Below are 14,753 nucleotides of genomic sequence, written 5' to 3' on the forward strand. Positions count from 1 at the left end.
CCTAGTGATAGTTTGGGAAGGCCTCGGCACCATGAACGTAAAAATAAAGTCATGAGAAGCTGAGAGCAAGACTTTCTCCTTTGTGGTCTTTTCAAATAGTTGCTGTGGGAGAGGAAAGATCTGAGAATAGCTAAAGGAAGAGGAGGAGGAGGAGGAGGAAAAACTGCCTTCACCTCCTCTTCCTGGAAATGGTGTTCACTATCGCTGAGACTGATAAGAAACCTTCACCACCACCGCTGCCGCCCTTTCACCACCACCAACACCACTACAAACGTCACCACCACAGCAAACACCATCACCCCTTCCTCACCCCCAAACAAAAACAACAACAACCACAGTACCCTTGCTCCTCCCCACCCCTTCCCCCAACACAAGAACCCACCACCCCAGCAAACACCATCACCCCTTCCTCACCCCCAAACAAAAACAATACCTAACAACCACAACCACCCACCAACCCCACCACCACCAACACCATCTGCATCCTGTTTCCCCCAATTCACCACCACCTCCATCTTAGCAATAACCTTTACACTTCCTCTCCTCCTCCTCCTTCTTCTCCTCTTTCCTCACCCCTTCCAAATAACAATAACAAAAACCAATACAAAAAACCCCATCAACAACAAGGTAATCTAACGTAATTTTTGCAGAGAGAGAGAGAGAGAGAGAGAGAGAGAGAGAGAGAGAGAGAGAGAGAATGCCAAGGGAATAATAAGGAGGAAAAAACTCTTCCCTCCTCCCCGTACTACAATATATTTAGCCTTCCTATTGGTCAACCTCAGTGTGACGTCACCCAATTGCGTCACTGCCTTGCCAATGACGTCATGCAGTCCAACAACCAATGGCGTGAGGCGGTGACGAGTCTGGGCTGACGTGGAAAATAATGAGGAGGTGGAGGAGGAGGAGGGCAAGATTGATTCCCTAGCATGGCTGGAGGATAACAAGGTATTTTGCTCTCTCTCTCTCAGGTTCGTGAAATTTTTCCTCTCATTTAAGTTTACTGTTGTAAGTGTGTGTGTGTGTGTGTGTGTGTCAACTATCTTTCTTACGTAATGATTGCGTGCGTGTAATCTCTCTCTCTCTCTCTCTCTCTCTCTCAGCAGCAGCGGCACTCCTGATGACATGCCCACCTGGGTTTCTCCTCCTTCTCCCATTCCTCCTCTCCGCCCCGCCCTGACCGGTTTTCTTCACCAACACACACACACACACACACACACACACAGTCACCCCTCGACCCCTCCTCTTTCTTCTTTGCGCTCTCTCTCTCTCTCTCTCTCTCTCTCTCTCTCTCTCTCTCTCTCTCGTAATAAAAGTCAAACAAACCATAATGAACAGCAATTACAACAACAACCAAAGTAGCAACAACGATAACAACATTAAAGGAAAGTTTTAAGCAGTACGTCAATGAGAGAGAGAGAGAGAGAGAGAGAGAGAGAGAGAGAGAGAGAGAGAGAGAGAGAGAATCAAGTATGCGAAAAAAAAAGAAACAATGGAAAATTATTAAAGAGCAAGAAAAGACGTGGCCTTAAAAAACATGCTTGCATTATGATAACCCGCAACTCCTTTGTCCTTCTTCAATTACGTTTATGATTGTGAAATGCTGAGGAGGAAGAGAAGGAGGAGGAGGAGGAGGAGGAGAGGCGTGCAAGTTAGCGTGGGAACAAGTGTTGATTCTCGTCTCCACCACCATTCCAATAACGAGGAGGAAGAGGAGGAGGAGGAGGAGAAGGAAGAAGAGGAGGTAGTGGTGACAGGGAAGAGAAGGACGAAGTGGAGGTTATGGAAGGAGGAAGCGGGAGAATCAAGAGGAGCAAGAGGAAGAGGAGGAGAAGAAAGAAGAGGAGGTAGTGGTGACACGGAAGAGAAGGACGAAGTGGAGGTTATGGTGGAGGAGGAAGCGGTAGAATCAAGAGGAGCAAGAGGAAGAGGAGGAGGAGGAGGTAGTTGAACAGATGGAGATGAGGAAGACGAGGAGGGTTAGAAGGTGAAAAATAAACCTGAAGGAGGTGGATGCGAAGTGGAGGTAACGAGAGAGAGAGAGAGAGAGAGAGAGAGAGAGAGAGAGAGGCGGTGCTGGTGGTGGAGAGAGGGTGATCGGGACGTTGAGGCTCCGCGGGTGGTGCCAGGGAGGTGAGAGGGAGAGTACCGTACACCAAAGACTGCCATGGCGGCCCACACCTACCTTCGCTCATATTTACACCCATTTTCCTAAGCTCCTCCTCCACCTGCGACCTCCACCTCATAAGCAATCGTACCCTCATCATTCTAGTTACATTAGAGCGTATGGAGGTTGTTATAAAGGGCGAGAGACCGGAGAAAATGTGAAAAATGTAAGGGTGTGTTGGGTGAGCTGGCAACTGTGTCTCCGTCAGCTACGCTTCCCGCCCGCCGCTGGCCGCCACACCGCCCTGACTGCACCATGAAGATCCTTCCGAATTAGGCCTCCTCCTCCTCCTCTTCCTTGCCCTGCCTTGCCCGAGGTGAAACACGGGTCAGTTAAAGTTATCCGTGAGCGAGATGTTTTTTTTTCTTTTCCTTGTTCTTTTTTTTACCCTTTAAACGTATTGTTGACTTTTTTCATTCCGTTCGTTCGTTCGTTCGTTCGTTTTGTGGTGTGTGTGTGTGTGTGTGTGTGTGTGAGAGAGAGAGAGAGAGAGAGAGAGAGAGAGAGAGAGAGAGAGAGAGAGAGAGAGAGAGAAAAGACCTCAGTTACCATCCTGCCCTCTCTCTCATACCCCCTGACCATACCGATACATCCTCCTCCTCCTCCTCTTCCTCCTCCTTATGCTCAACACCACCGCCACTGCCTTCCCTCACCTCTCCTCCTCCTCACTTTCCTTCGACCCACCCTGCCTCCTCCTCCTCTTGCTTCTTTTCCTTTTATCCCTCCTCCTCCTCTTCCTCCTACTCGACAGCCACCGCCCTCCTCTTCTTCCTTCACCTCTCCCGACACCAACAGCCTTTCCCGTCCTGGTCACCTCCTACTCCTCTTACCATAACCACCGCTACCCAGATCACAGCCTGCCTCTCTCTCTCTCTCTCTCTCTCTCTCTCTCTCTCTCTCTCTCTCTCTCATCGACGTGTTTATTTACATCCTCCTGCTACTTCTCCTCCTCCTCCTCTTTTCCACTTCTCAACCTCCCCAATATTCACTTTCCCATTAACCCGACCGCCCCTTCCCTACCATTATACTACTACTACTACTACTTCTACTACCACTACTATCTTTCCTTCCCAACCCATAAGCCTCCAATTTTCACTCCCCACCGTACTACTACCAAACCCCAATAATTCCTCCCCCTTCCTCATCTCATTCATGCAATCCCCTTCCCAATCCCTCCTTTCCTCTCCTCACTCCCCCCACTGACATCCTCCTACCACCACATCCTTCCCCTAACCTCACCCCTGCTTCTTATCAACTCCCCTCTTCCTTCCTCCCCAGTAGAACCACTTCAAGTTGCCCTTTACACACACACACACACACACACACACATACACAGTTACGATCTCTTTCTCTCTCGTGTCACGGTTCGCTTCATCGTGGCACACTTTGAGAGAGAGAGAGAGAGAGAGAGAGAGAGAGAGAGAGAGAGAGAGAGAGAGAGAGAGAGAGAGCGGCATGTTGTAATGTGGGAAATAAAAAAAGTGTGATACTATGATTATATGTTGCCATTTAAAAGGAGATAAAAAAGGTTGACAATAGTACGGTTTCGCAAGGAGAGAGAGAGAGAGAGAGAGAGAGAGAGAGAGAGAGAGAGAGAGGAGGAGGAGGAGGAGGAGGGGGGCAATAAATAACTCACCGTGCCGTCGGAGGCTGGACCGGGGCGTTCACTGTGTCTTCCGCCTCTCTACCTGTTGAGAAAAGGTAACTAATTACTTCTCAGGTAAACACACACACACACACACACACACACACACACACACACACACACACACACTACTACTACTACTACTACTACTCTCTCTCTCAAGTATTTTTCTCTTAAGGACACTGAGCGAGATGAATAAACCAAGCGCTACACAATACCTTCACACACACACACACACACACACACACACACTGATGAATGCCAAAATGGAACACAGGTACAAACTTTAATAACACGGTATCACACAACAATGCTACTACTTACATTCACATCCATAGTCACGTTACACAACACAAATGAAATGGAACACGTGTAGAAATGTCAACACAGCAGTAGAGATCATGGAACACACACACACACACACACACACACACACACACACACACACACACACACAAAATTGGGCACGCGACAACTTACGCAATCCAAGCTTAATATAACACTCAACGCAACACAACTTGAATACGATCAGCAACAAACTATACACGCGATTAGCAACACAGAAACACAGGGCAATACTTTCATAACGCAGCACAATGTACACACGATTAGCGACACCCACACCCACACCCACACACAAGGCAATACATTCATAACACAACACACCATACAAACGATTGGCAACACAACCATAAGGCAACACTTTCAACACAACCAAACACGACTTGCATACGAGAAAGAACACAAACAGGACAACACTCAACACAGCACAACACAACACCATTTCCTCCTTTGCTGATATTAAACTGAAACATGTCGTGATAGTAGGAAAAGATGAGGTGAAAGAGGTGGAGGATGAGGATGAGGATATGAAGTGACTGACCTAAACCAATGACACAAAACTGATTAAAGTGTGCGTGACAAGGGAAGGTGACGAAGAGGAAGAACAGGTGGAGGACGCAAAGATGAAGGAGAAGGTCGGAAAAGAGGAGGAGGAGAACGAGGACAAGGAGGAGGAGGAGAGGGAGGGGGAGGAGTTCATTCGCCACGTTTCGCTGAACAGGATACAGTAATAACGCCGTCTCAATATCCGTTCCTCACGTAACTTTTCATCACATAGATTATTAATATTATGAGCCGAGGGATTCCAGGCTATAGGATTGGATAGCTTACGTGAATTGCTGATCCTCCCTCGCCTCGCCTCCCCACCCCCACCCTCTCTCTCTCTCTCTCTCTCTCTCTCCTCTCTCTCTCTCTCTGGTGCGTCCTTCTTCAGCGCTGCGCAGTCTTCCCGAACGCGACAAACTGCGCACCACAAAAAGCACTCTATAAGGACATCATCTCCCGCGCAGCCTCCTCCTCCTCCTCCTCCATCGTCCTTCGTTTCCCCTCTCGTCTTTCGATCCATTTCCTCCTCCTCCTCCTCCTCCTCCTCCTCCTCTAATCCTAAGGTGTTATGCCTATGATTTTTTTTATTCATCGCTAATGCTTTTTTTTTTTGTGTGTGTGCTTTGCTGAGTTAAATGGCATGCAGAGAGAGAGAGAGAGAGAGAGAGAGAGAGAGAGAGAGAGAGAGGATGATTCATGGCCTACACTACTGTCAAGAGGCAAAGGAAAGAAAGTCAACTGGTGGTGGTAAGTGGTGGTGGAGGAGGTGGTGGAGATTGTGGTGGTGAAACAATAGGTAAATAATGGTGATGACAAATCTATGCAAAGTTCAGTTGACATTTATTAGGCGGTAGTGAAGGTGGTAGTTTATAGCGGAGGTGATATTGGTGTTGACAAAAATATGTAAGTAAAAAAACACCTACTCCATGATGATAAGAGTGGAGGAGCCGTGTGGTGGTGGAGGTGGTGGTGGTTTGCAGTGGTGGTGATGATGATGGTCGCAGTGGTGGTGATGGTGGATGCATTGGTAGTGCTGTTGAAAGGTACAAAGATTGGTAATGGTGATGGTGATGAAGGTGGTAGTTGTGGTAGAGATGTTGGTGGTGATGATTATGGTGGTGGTGGTGATAAAGGTGTTGGTGGTGATGGTGTAAGTGGAATTGTGGAGGGAAGTAAGGGAGGAAGATGTAACAAAAAAAAGAGAGGATGGAGGAGGAGGACGAGGAAAGAAGAAAGTCTGATGGATAAAGATGGAAGAGAAAGGGGAGGGAAGGAGAGAGGAGAGGGGAGGAAAGCAGAAGGGAGGAGGAGTGAGGAGTTGGAGCATCGAGAAGGGGAGGAGGGGAGGGAGGAGGGGAGGAAGGGAGGGGAAGTGTTAGGAAAGGCCTCTCGAAGGTGGAAGAAAGAGGAGGAGGAGGAGGAGACTCGGCTGGAGAAAGTTGTAGTAGCTGGGAGGAGGAAGGGATGGGGAAAGGGAGGAGTGAAGGGAAGGGAGGGAGGGAAGGGGGAAGGGAGGACGAGGAGAGAGAGGGAAGGGAGGGAGAAGCGTAGCAAAACAAAATTTCTGCTTTCATTCCTTCCTCCTTCCATATAACCGTGAGGAGGAGGAGGAGGAGGAGAAGGAGGAGGAGGAAAATTAACCTGTTGGAAAATTACACTCAATAAAACTTTTTCCTCAAATTCTTCTTATTGTTGTCTTTTTAATAATGATGAAGCTTTAATGATAATATAATAGCTACATCTAATTACTAGTACCATAAAGCATCCGATTAGGAGAAAATTAAGAGGGAAGAACAGAGGAAGAGGCGAAGAGGAGTGATGTGGGGGAGGTGATTTCACAAGCATCACACACACACACACACACACACACACACACACACTTACTACGTCTTTGCCTCTTGTGTGTGTGTGTGATCTTTTCTCTCCACAAACCAAACAAAATAAAAGTGGAAGCTGTGAACGTGACAACAAAAGACAGTGAGAAGGAAATTAATAAACAAAGTGAGACAAATAATAAAAGTCTAAAACGACAAGGATGAGAAGTAGTGGAGGAGAAGGACGCACGAAGATGAAGATGACGAGGAGGATGAGAAACAGAATAAGAAGAAGGATGAAGAAGAGGGGGGAGAGGAGGGAGACGATAAAAACAATGAATAAGAAGACGAAGAATGAGAGGAAGGAGGAGGAGGAGGAGAAGATAAAGCCCTGAGAGGAAAATAAAAACCCATGAAGCAGAGGTAACAGGAAACAGGAAAATGATCCCCTCCCCCCCTTTTTCCCATGCCCCGCCCCGCTCAGACCCCCTCCCCCTTCTTCCTTCTCCTCACTCAACCACGCCCTCCTCCTCCTCCTCCTCACCCAGAGCTTGAGACGACTAGTTAACGTGCCAAAAGAGGAGGAGGAGGAGGAGGAAGAGGAGGTGATGTTGCTGGTGGTGAAGGAGGAGGAAGAGGACTACTACTACTACTACTACTACTACTACTACTAATAATAATAATAATAATAATAATAATAATAAGAATAAGAAGAGAAAGAGAAGAGGAGGAAGAGGAAGAGGAGTTGGGGCCTGGCCAGGTGGAAGGAGGAGGAAAGGTGTTCAACATCATTAACCTGAGAATACAGGTGTGCTTGGCAAGAGAGAGAGAGAGAGAGAGAGAGAGAGAGAGAGAGGTGAAAGTGGCAGAAGTGTAGACTCAGTGGTCGCGTGAATTCCATCAAAGGAGGAGGAGGAGGAGGAGGAGGAGGGAAGCAAATTAGGAATCACCATGAGAAAATAATGAAAACCAGCGGACGAGAGAGAGAGAGAGAGAGAGAGAGAGAGAGCAGACGAAACGAACATCCCTCCCCTCAGGCCACGATACCTCCTCCTCCTCCCCCTCTTCTTCCTTCCCTTCCTCCGAAAAACAAGATTCAACCCTCCCCTCCTCCGCTACTTCTCTCTTCCCCTCATTTTCTCTCCCCTTTTCCTCCTTCACCCCAGCAACACTCACTGATTCTCTCTCCCCTTCCCTCCACACACACACACACACACCTGTTGCCGTACCTTACGTTTCCCCTACCCACACCTGCCTAATCGTCTCACAGGTATGTTAATTAAGGTGTTTAATGAGGGTGATGGTGACAAGGTGAGGTTCGGGTCATAAAGCATTAATAGCGAGGAGTTGAAGTATGTCACAAATTCAGATGCTATAAAGACATACGCCATTCTTTTCTTTCTTTCTTTTTCTTTTCTGTTTTGTTCAAACGCTAATGTGGCTGATTTGTCTTTTCTGGGCTGATTTTCAAGGCGTGGTTGGAATGGTTTTGTTGACTTCTTTTTATATAATTTTTTTTACGACCGAGTTTGTATACCTATACCAACTTAACTCTCTGAAACTCCAACACTTCAATTAACTACGTGACAAAAATGCAATTAAAAAGACCCAGTAGCCACACAATTCTTAATAAATACTAATGCGCCGTTTAAAGAATCTGACAATAGGTATGAACTGATGTAGTGATGAAAGTGGAGTAGTGGAACAGGCTTGGCAGTCGTGTGGTGAGTGGAGCACCAATGCGATAGCCACCTTCATGAAAGTAAAAAAAGTTAGATAAATTTATATAGCCTAGTGCTGTTAAGTGGGGTTAGGCTAGGTTATTATAATTGTGGTACTGTTACGAGAGATCTGCATTGGTTTGACAGTTATGTGGTGAGTGCCAATACGATAGTCACCTTCATGAAAGTAAAAAAGTTAGATGATAAATTTGTATAGCCTAGTGCTGTTAAGTGGGGTTAGGCTAGGTTATTATAATTGTGGTACTGTTACGAGAGATCTGCATTGGTTTGATAGTTATGAGGTGAGTGCCAATACGATAGAAACCTTCATGAAAGTAAAAAAAGTTAGATAAATTTATATAGCCTAGTGCTGTTAAGTGGGGTTAGGCTAAGTTATTATAATTGTGGTACTGTTACGAGAGATCTGCATTGGTTTGACAGTTATGTGGTGAGTGCCAATACGATAGTCACCTTCATGAAAGTAAAAAAAGTTAAATAAATTTATATAGCCAAGTGCTGTTAAGTGGGGTTAGGCTAGGTTATGAGAGTGTGGTGTTGTTACGAGAGATCTCCATTGGTTTGATAGTTATGAGGTGAGTGCCAATACGATAGCCACCTTCATGAAAGTAAAAGTTAGATGGTAAATATATAGCCTAGTACTGTTAAGTGGGATAGGTTATTAGAATTGTGGTACTGTTACGAGAGATCTGCATTGGTTTGATAGTTATGAGGTGAGTGCCAATACGATAGAAACCTTCATGAAAGTAAAAAAGTTAGATAAATTTATATAGCCTAGTGCTGTTAAGTGGGGTTAGGCTAGGTTATGAGAGTTGTGGTGTTGTTACGAGAGATCTCCATTGGTTTGGCAGTAGTGGTGAGTGCCAATACGATAGACACCATGAAAAAAAAAGGGTTGATAAATTTATATAGTCTAGCCTAGGTGATATTAAGTGGGGTTAGGTTAGGCTTGGTTAGGCTGTTCAGAGTTGTGTTGTTATGAAAGAGATCTGCATTGTGGAAATAAAGATGAGAAGGAAAGGGTGAAGGGTGGGGTGTGTGTGTGTGGGGCTAATGAATGAAGGGTGTGACAGTTGATGGGATGTATGGGGAGAAATGAGAGGTGGATGAGAGAAGGTATGGTGGTGATGAAGGTATTAGGTGTGGAGATGATGGTGGAAGGTGTGTGTGTGAGCGTGCGTGCGTGTGTGTGTGTGTGTGTGTGTGTGTGTGTGTGTGTGTGTGTGTGAGGCGAGACAGGTGTGGCGTGAGGCAAGCATAATTATGTGGAGGAGGAGGAGGAGGTGGAGTGACAGGTAAAGTATAGCTAGGTAACCGATACATAAAATTGAGTCTTTCAGTTGATGGTGTTAGTTGAGCAGTAGTGGAGGAGGTGGTGGTGGTGGTGAAGGTTGGTGAGGAGAGGACAAGGCCAAATTTTCCCTCCACTGTCTCCTCCTCCTCCTCCACCTCCTCCCAAGCAAGTGGTGGTGGCAGGTCAGATAGGTCAGGGCGGCTCCTCCTCCTCCTCCACTGGTTTCACACTTTCCCTCATAACACTCCGTCCCTCTCACTCTTCCAGTTTCTATTCCACATACGGTCTCTCTCTCTCTCTCTCTCTCTCTCTCTCTCTCTCTCTCTCGTTACTACTACTACTACTACTACTACTTCTACCAACAACTGTCTTCTCGTGTGTGTGTGGTGTGTGTGTGTGTGTGTGTGTGTTGGTCTCCTCACCCTGGTTTGTGTTCTGCCATGTTGCCGCGTTGCCTGCTGGTTCACCTCCTCCTCCTCCTCCCCCTCCTCTTCCTCCTCCTTTCTCAGTCTGCTTACCGAAAGTAGGTCGCATAGCACCTCCCAACTTGTTCCCTCACGTCCTCCTCCTCCTCCTCTACCTGTCTACCCGCATCCACCCACACCTTCCAGCCTTTCTTCACGCTCACCTCCCCTGATCCATCCATCCATCACTACTACAACAACTACTACTACTACTGTTTATTACGGTAGTTTGTTTATTGTTACACTACTATTAATATCATGCGCAACAATAACGATCTCTTTCTCTGTAACCTCTATTTATATAAAAAAGAACCAATCCTGAGGTAGAGAAAAAGAGGGGGAGGGGGAAAGGAGGGAAACAGTTTATGGTGGAAGAGGAAGAAGGGGACGAAGGGAACAAAACAATTGGAAGTACTGGAACGTGGATAAAGAACGGGAAGTGATGAAGTATGCAGGAAGGAACTGTGTGGAAGAGGTTGAGATGATGGAAAGAAAAAGATAGGCAACATCAACAGAAGAGGAAGAAGAGGAGGCAATCGTAAATTAAAAGCGTGCCCGTGACTTTTATTAACATTATCTCTCCTACTTCAGTGAGGTTTGCAAGGCTCTCAATAATGATAATAATAGAGATAGAAGATAATATATTGCGATAGAGATGGAGGGATCCGACGCACACCGAATAGAAGATGCAGAAAAAGAGAATAGGGGATAAAATAAGAAGTAAGCAGAGAGATGAGGAGACCAGAAATACACACCGATTAGAAGATGAAGAAAAAGATAATAGAAGAAGTAAACAGAGAGATGAAGCAACCAGACACACATCGATTAGAAGATGAAGAAAAAAAAAAAGAATAAAGATAATAAAAGACGTAAATAGAGAGATGAAACAGACGCACATCGACTAAAGATGAAGAAAAAAGAAGAGAATAAGTAGTATAGGAAGAGAATGATGAAGAAGAAATGAAGACAAGGCAAAGAAGAGTTTAGTGGATAAAGCGATGAACTACGAACGAGGAAAAACAAACAAACAAAAGAGGCGGCCATGGAACTCTAGACTTTACAGAAGACATCCAAGCAACTATACAACAACGCAAGAATAAAAACAAAACAGGGAAAAGAACAGAAACAACAGACGATGGAAACTAAAAGAAATGGAAACGGAATGAATCGAATTTAATGGAGAAACTGAAACAAAAGGAATGACGGAGAGAAGAAAAGAGGAAATGAAGCAAAAAACGGAGGAATGAAGCTGCTGCGAATGTATGGAAGATGAAAAAAAATAAAACAAGCGATAAAACAGAAACAAACGAAGAAAAGTAACGCGAGAAAGAAGGAATGACGAAGAGAAACAGGGAATGAAGCAAAGACAGAAAATGGAAACTTGATACGAAAGACTGAGACAAAGGGAAGCAGGGAATGAGAGAATGGAAAGTGAGGGAATAAGAGAATAAAAAAAAAGGGAAACTAATGTAAGAGATTTGACGAAGGAAAACAGGGAATAAAAACAAAGAGAATGGGAAATAAGGCGAAAGGACTATAGAAGGGAAACGGGAAATGAAAAACAAAGGATGGAAACTGAAGGACTGAACGTAAAGGAAGAAGGGAATGAAAACAGAACGATTATGAAAACTGTGGCGAAAGACTAGACGAAGGGAAAAGGGGAATAAAACTGAATGATAATGGAAACAGGCGAAAAGATTGGCGAATAAAACTTAATAAATATAAAAAAACAAAACAATAAAACTGAAACAGACCCCTGGAAACTAATGACGAAAGAACTGATGAAGAACGTAACAACTTGGTAACACTTCCATAGGCTATTATTCCAACACGTGACATTGCAACCACCCAAACCACACCAAACTATACTGTGGAACTAACTTAACTAGGCTATTTTAAAACGTGTCACTCACTGCAACCACCCAAACTATACTGTGGAACTAACTAGACTATTCCAACACGTGAAATTGCAACCACCCAAACCACACCAAACTATACTGTGGAACTAACTTAACTAGGCTATTCTAAAACGTGTCACTCATTGCAACCACCCAAACTACACTGTGGAACTAACTAGGCTATTCCAACATTGCAACCGCGAAAATCAAACTGTATATACTGTGGAACTGACTGGCTGTGTTGTAAGTTAAGTTGACATAGTACAAACTGATATAAGAATTCAACAAAACAAAACTACCCACACTTTGGACTATACGAAAGACATCAAGACAACTAACTAAGCGATAACGAAAGCAATGAAAAACGGAATCATAACAGAAACGGACGATGGAAACTGAAGGGAATGAAACGAATAGAATGGAAGCTGATACGAAAGGAATGACTGAGATAAGAAAGAGGGAATGAAGCAAAAAGCGGAGAATGGAACTGATACGAAAGGAAGGACGGAGAGAAGAAAGAGGGAATGAAGCAAAAAACGGAAAATGGAAATTGATGTGAATGGGGGATGGAAGATGGTGGTGTCAATAGATAAATTAGCCACATTATTAGTACAAAAATTATAGGAAGTTTAAGAAATCAACTCACAAATAATAATAGGTGGAAAATGTCCGAAGTTAAGCAAGTATGATAGTTTTCCTGATTTTTTTCTTTACATTCTCTTATTTTTTTTCTTTTACATTCTCTCTTTCCAGTGACTTACTTTTGCGTTAATAGTTTATGCTTTGTTTGTTTTTTCCTTCCATTCTTACATCTCTCTCTCTCTCTCTCTCTCTCTCTCTCTCTCTCTCTCTCTCTCTCTCTCTCGTGTCACGCTTCATTTCATGGCACACTTCAGGAGAGAGAGAGTATAAGGGTCGCTGCTGTGGTCGGTTGCGTAGCGTTACCAATGTTGTGAGGGGCGTAGGAGGAGGAGGAGGAGGACTTCGATGACCCCCAATACAATCACCGCCTTAGGTCACTCCTCCCCTCTCCCCCTCCTCCTCCCCTACGCGTGCCCTGATCGAGGTGAAGGGGGGAAGGGGAGGGGGTTGTAGGGGTGGGTGGGGGGTAGGTCGGGGCGGGGCAGCGGAAGTAGAAAGCGTGTGGGGGCGGGGCGACTCACGATGGAGGAGGAGGAGGAGGAGGGAGACTTCACGATTCGCTGTTGCAAGTCACTGGCTCTCTCCTCCTCCTCCTCCTCCTCACCCTGAAGCTAAAAGGTGCTGTGAACCCTGACTGGTGGTGATGGTGGTGGTGGTAGTGGTAGTAGTGGTGGTGGTGGTGGTGGTGGCATTGACGAGAGTATTGATAATGTTGGTTAGGGAGAATGCAACAGGTGGTGTAAGGTAGTACTGTAGCCCCCCCCACCCCTCTCTCTCTCTCTCTCTCTCTCTCTCTCTCTCTCTCTCTCTCACACACACACACACACACACACAGAAGTAAACATATAGAAGTTTTCAATATATCATCACCACCTTGACAATGGTAGTAGTTGTTGTTGGTAGTAGTAATGGAACTGATGATGATGGTGGTGGTGGTAGTGGTGGCGGTGATGATGGTGATGGTGGTGGTGCAAGGAAGCCACACCTCGCACTATCTTATCTCCCACACTGACTCATCGTGCACACACACACACACACACACACACACACAGACGCACCACGCCCACTTTTTTTTCCTATGCCCAGTAACGAACCAAGACAAACCCACGCCCACGAGAGAGAGAGAGAGAGAGAGAGAGAGAGAGAGAGAGAGAGAGAGAGAGAGAGAGCAAGGTCATCTCCCGCTGAAAAAATAAACAGGAGGGAGGGCGGCAAGAAGTCGATTCATGGCCCACAACAGAAACTTTGTCTCCTCGCCGTGCTAACCTTACCCACATCCGCTCTAACACCACCACCACCATCACCACCACCTCCTCCTACGACTACTGCACCTCCAATACCAACACCACCACGTTACCCTCCTGAATCTGCAAAAACACCACCACCACCACTATCACCACCTTCTACTACTACTACTACAGCTGTATCATCACCACCATCACTAGATCCACATCACCCTCTTGCCCCTATAACAATATCAACACCACCACCACCACCACCTTCTACTACTACCACTACTACTCCACCTGCAATACCACCACCACCACCATCACATCATCCCTCTGAGCCTGTAACACTAACATCACTACCACTTCCACAGCAACATCAGCACAAACATCATCACCACCAACTACTACTATACCCGCAACACCACCAACACCAACACCACCTCACCCTCATGAACCTTCAACACTGACATCAACACCACAGTAGGTAACACTAACAACACCATCTGTAACACTATCAACATCAATACCGACACCACCACCACCACCACCATCACCACATCCCAATCCTGTTACATCATCATCAACCACTGGAGGCTTTGGAGTTTCAGGAGTTGTTGTTGTTATTGCTTTTGAGAATGCATACGTATCAATAGACTGGGTAATTCTTCCTAACATTATCTTTATTCTATCTTTATCATCCTTTCTTCACCATCTGCACCTTTACTCACTCACGTCCTCCACACACACACACAAAAAAAAAAAAAAAAAAAATAAATAAATAAATAAATAAAAAAGGGAATAAAGAAAGCGGATGAAGGGGAGAAGAACGAAAGAGGGAGAGAGAAAGCATAAAAAAACGGGGAAAAAATGTTAAGTACTTTGAGGAGAGAGGGAAAGAAGAAGTAATAGAAGGAAAAAAAAATGAGTGAATAGATAAATAAAAGTGTATAGGGAGGAGGGGAAGAAGGAAAAGAAG

General features: G+C 45.3%; 1 protein-coding gene across 5 annotated transcripts in view; it reads right to left on the minus strand.

Annotated features, from left to right (window-relative positions):
- LOC127001676 (collagen alpha-1(I) chain-like) overlaps positions 1-14,753 on the minus strand; it is a 69,768-nt gene that overhangs the window by 23,444 nt on the left and 31,571 nt on the right. For all 5 annotated transcript variants that reach the window (XM_050866661.1, XM_050866660.1, XM_050866658.1 and 2 more), the window contains one exon: positions 3,801-3,852. The gene's annotated coding sequence lies outside the window, so the exon portion shown is untranslated. The remainder of the gene's footprint in view (positions 1-3,800; positions 3,853-14,753) is intronic.

This window comes from Eriocheir sinensis, chromosome 21 (genome assembly GCF_024679095.1).
Source record: "Eriocheir sinensis breed Jianghai 21 chromosome 21, ASM2467909v1, whole genome shotgun sequence".
Classification (NCBI taxonomy): domain Eukaryota; kingdom Metazoa; phylum Arthropoda; class Malacostraca; order Decapoda; family Varunidae; genus Eriocheir; species Eriocheir sinensis.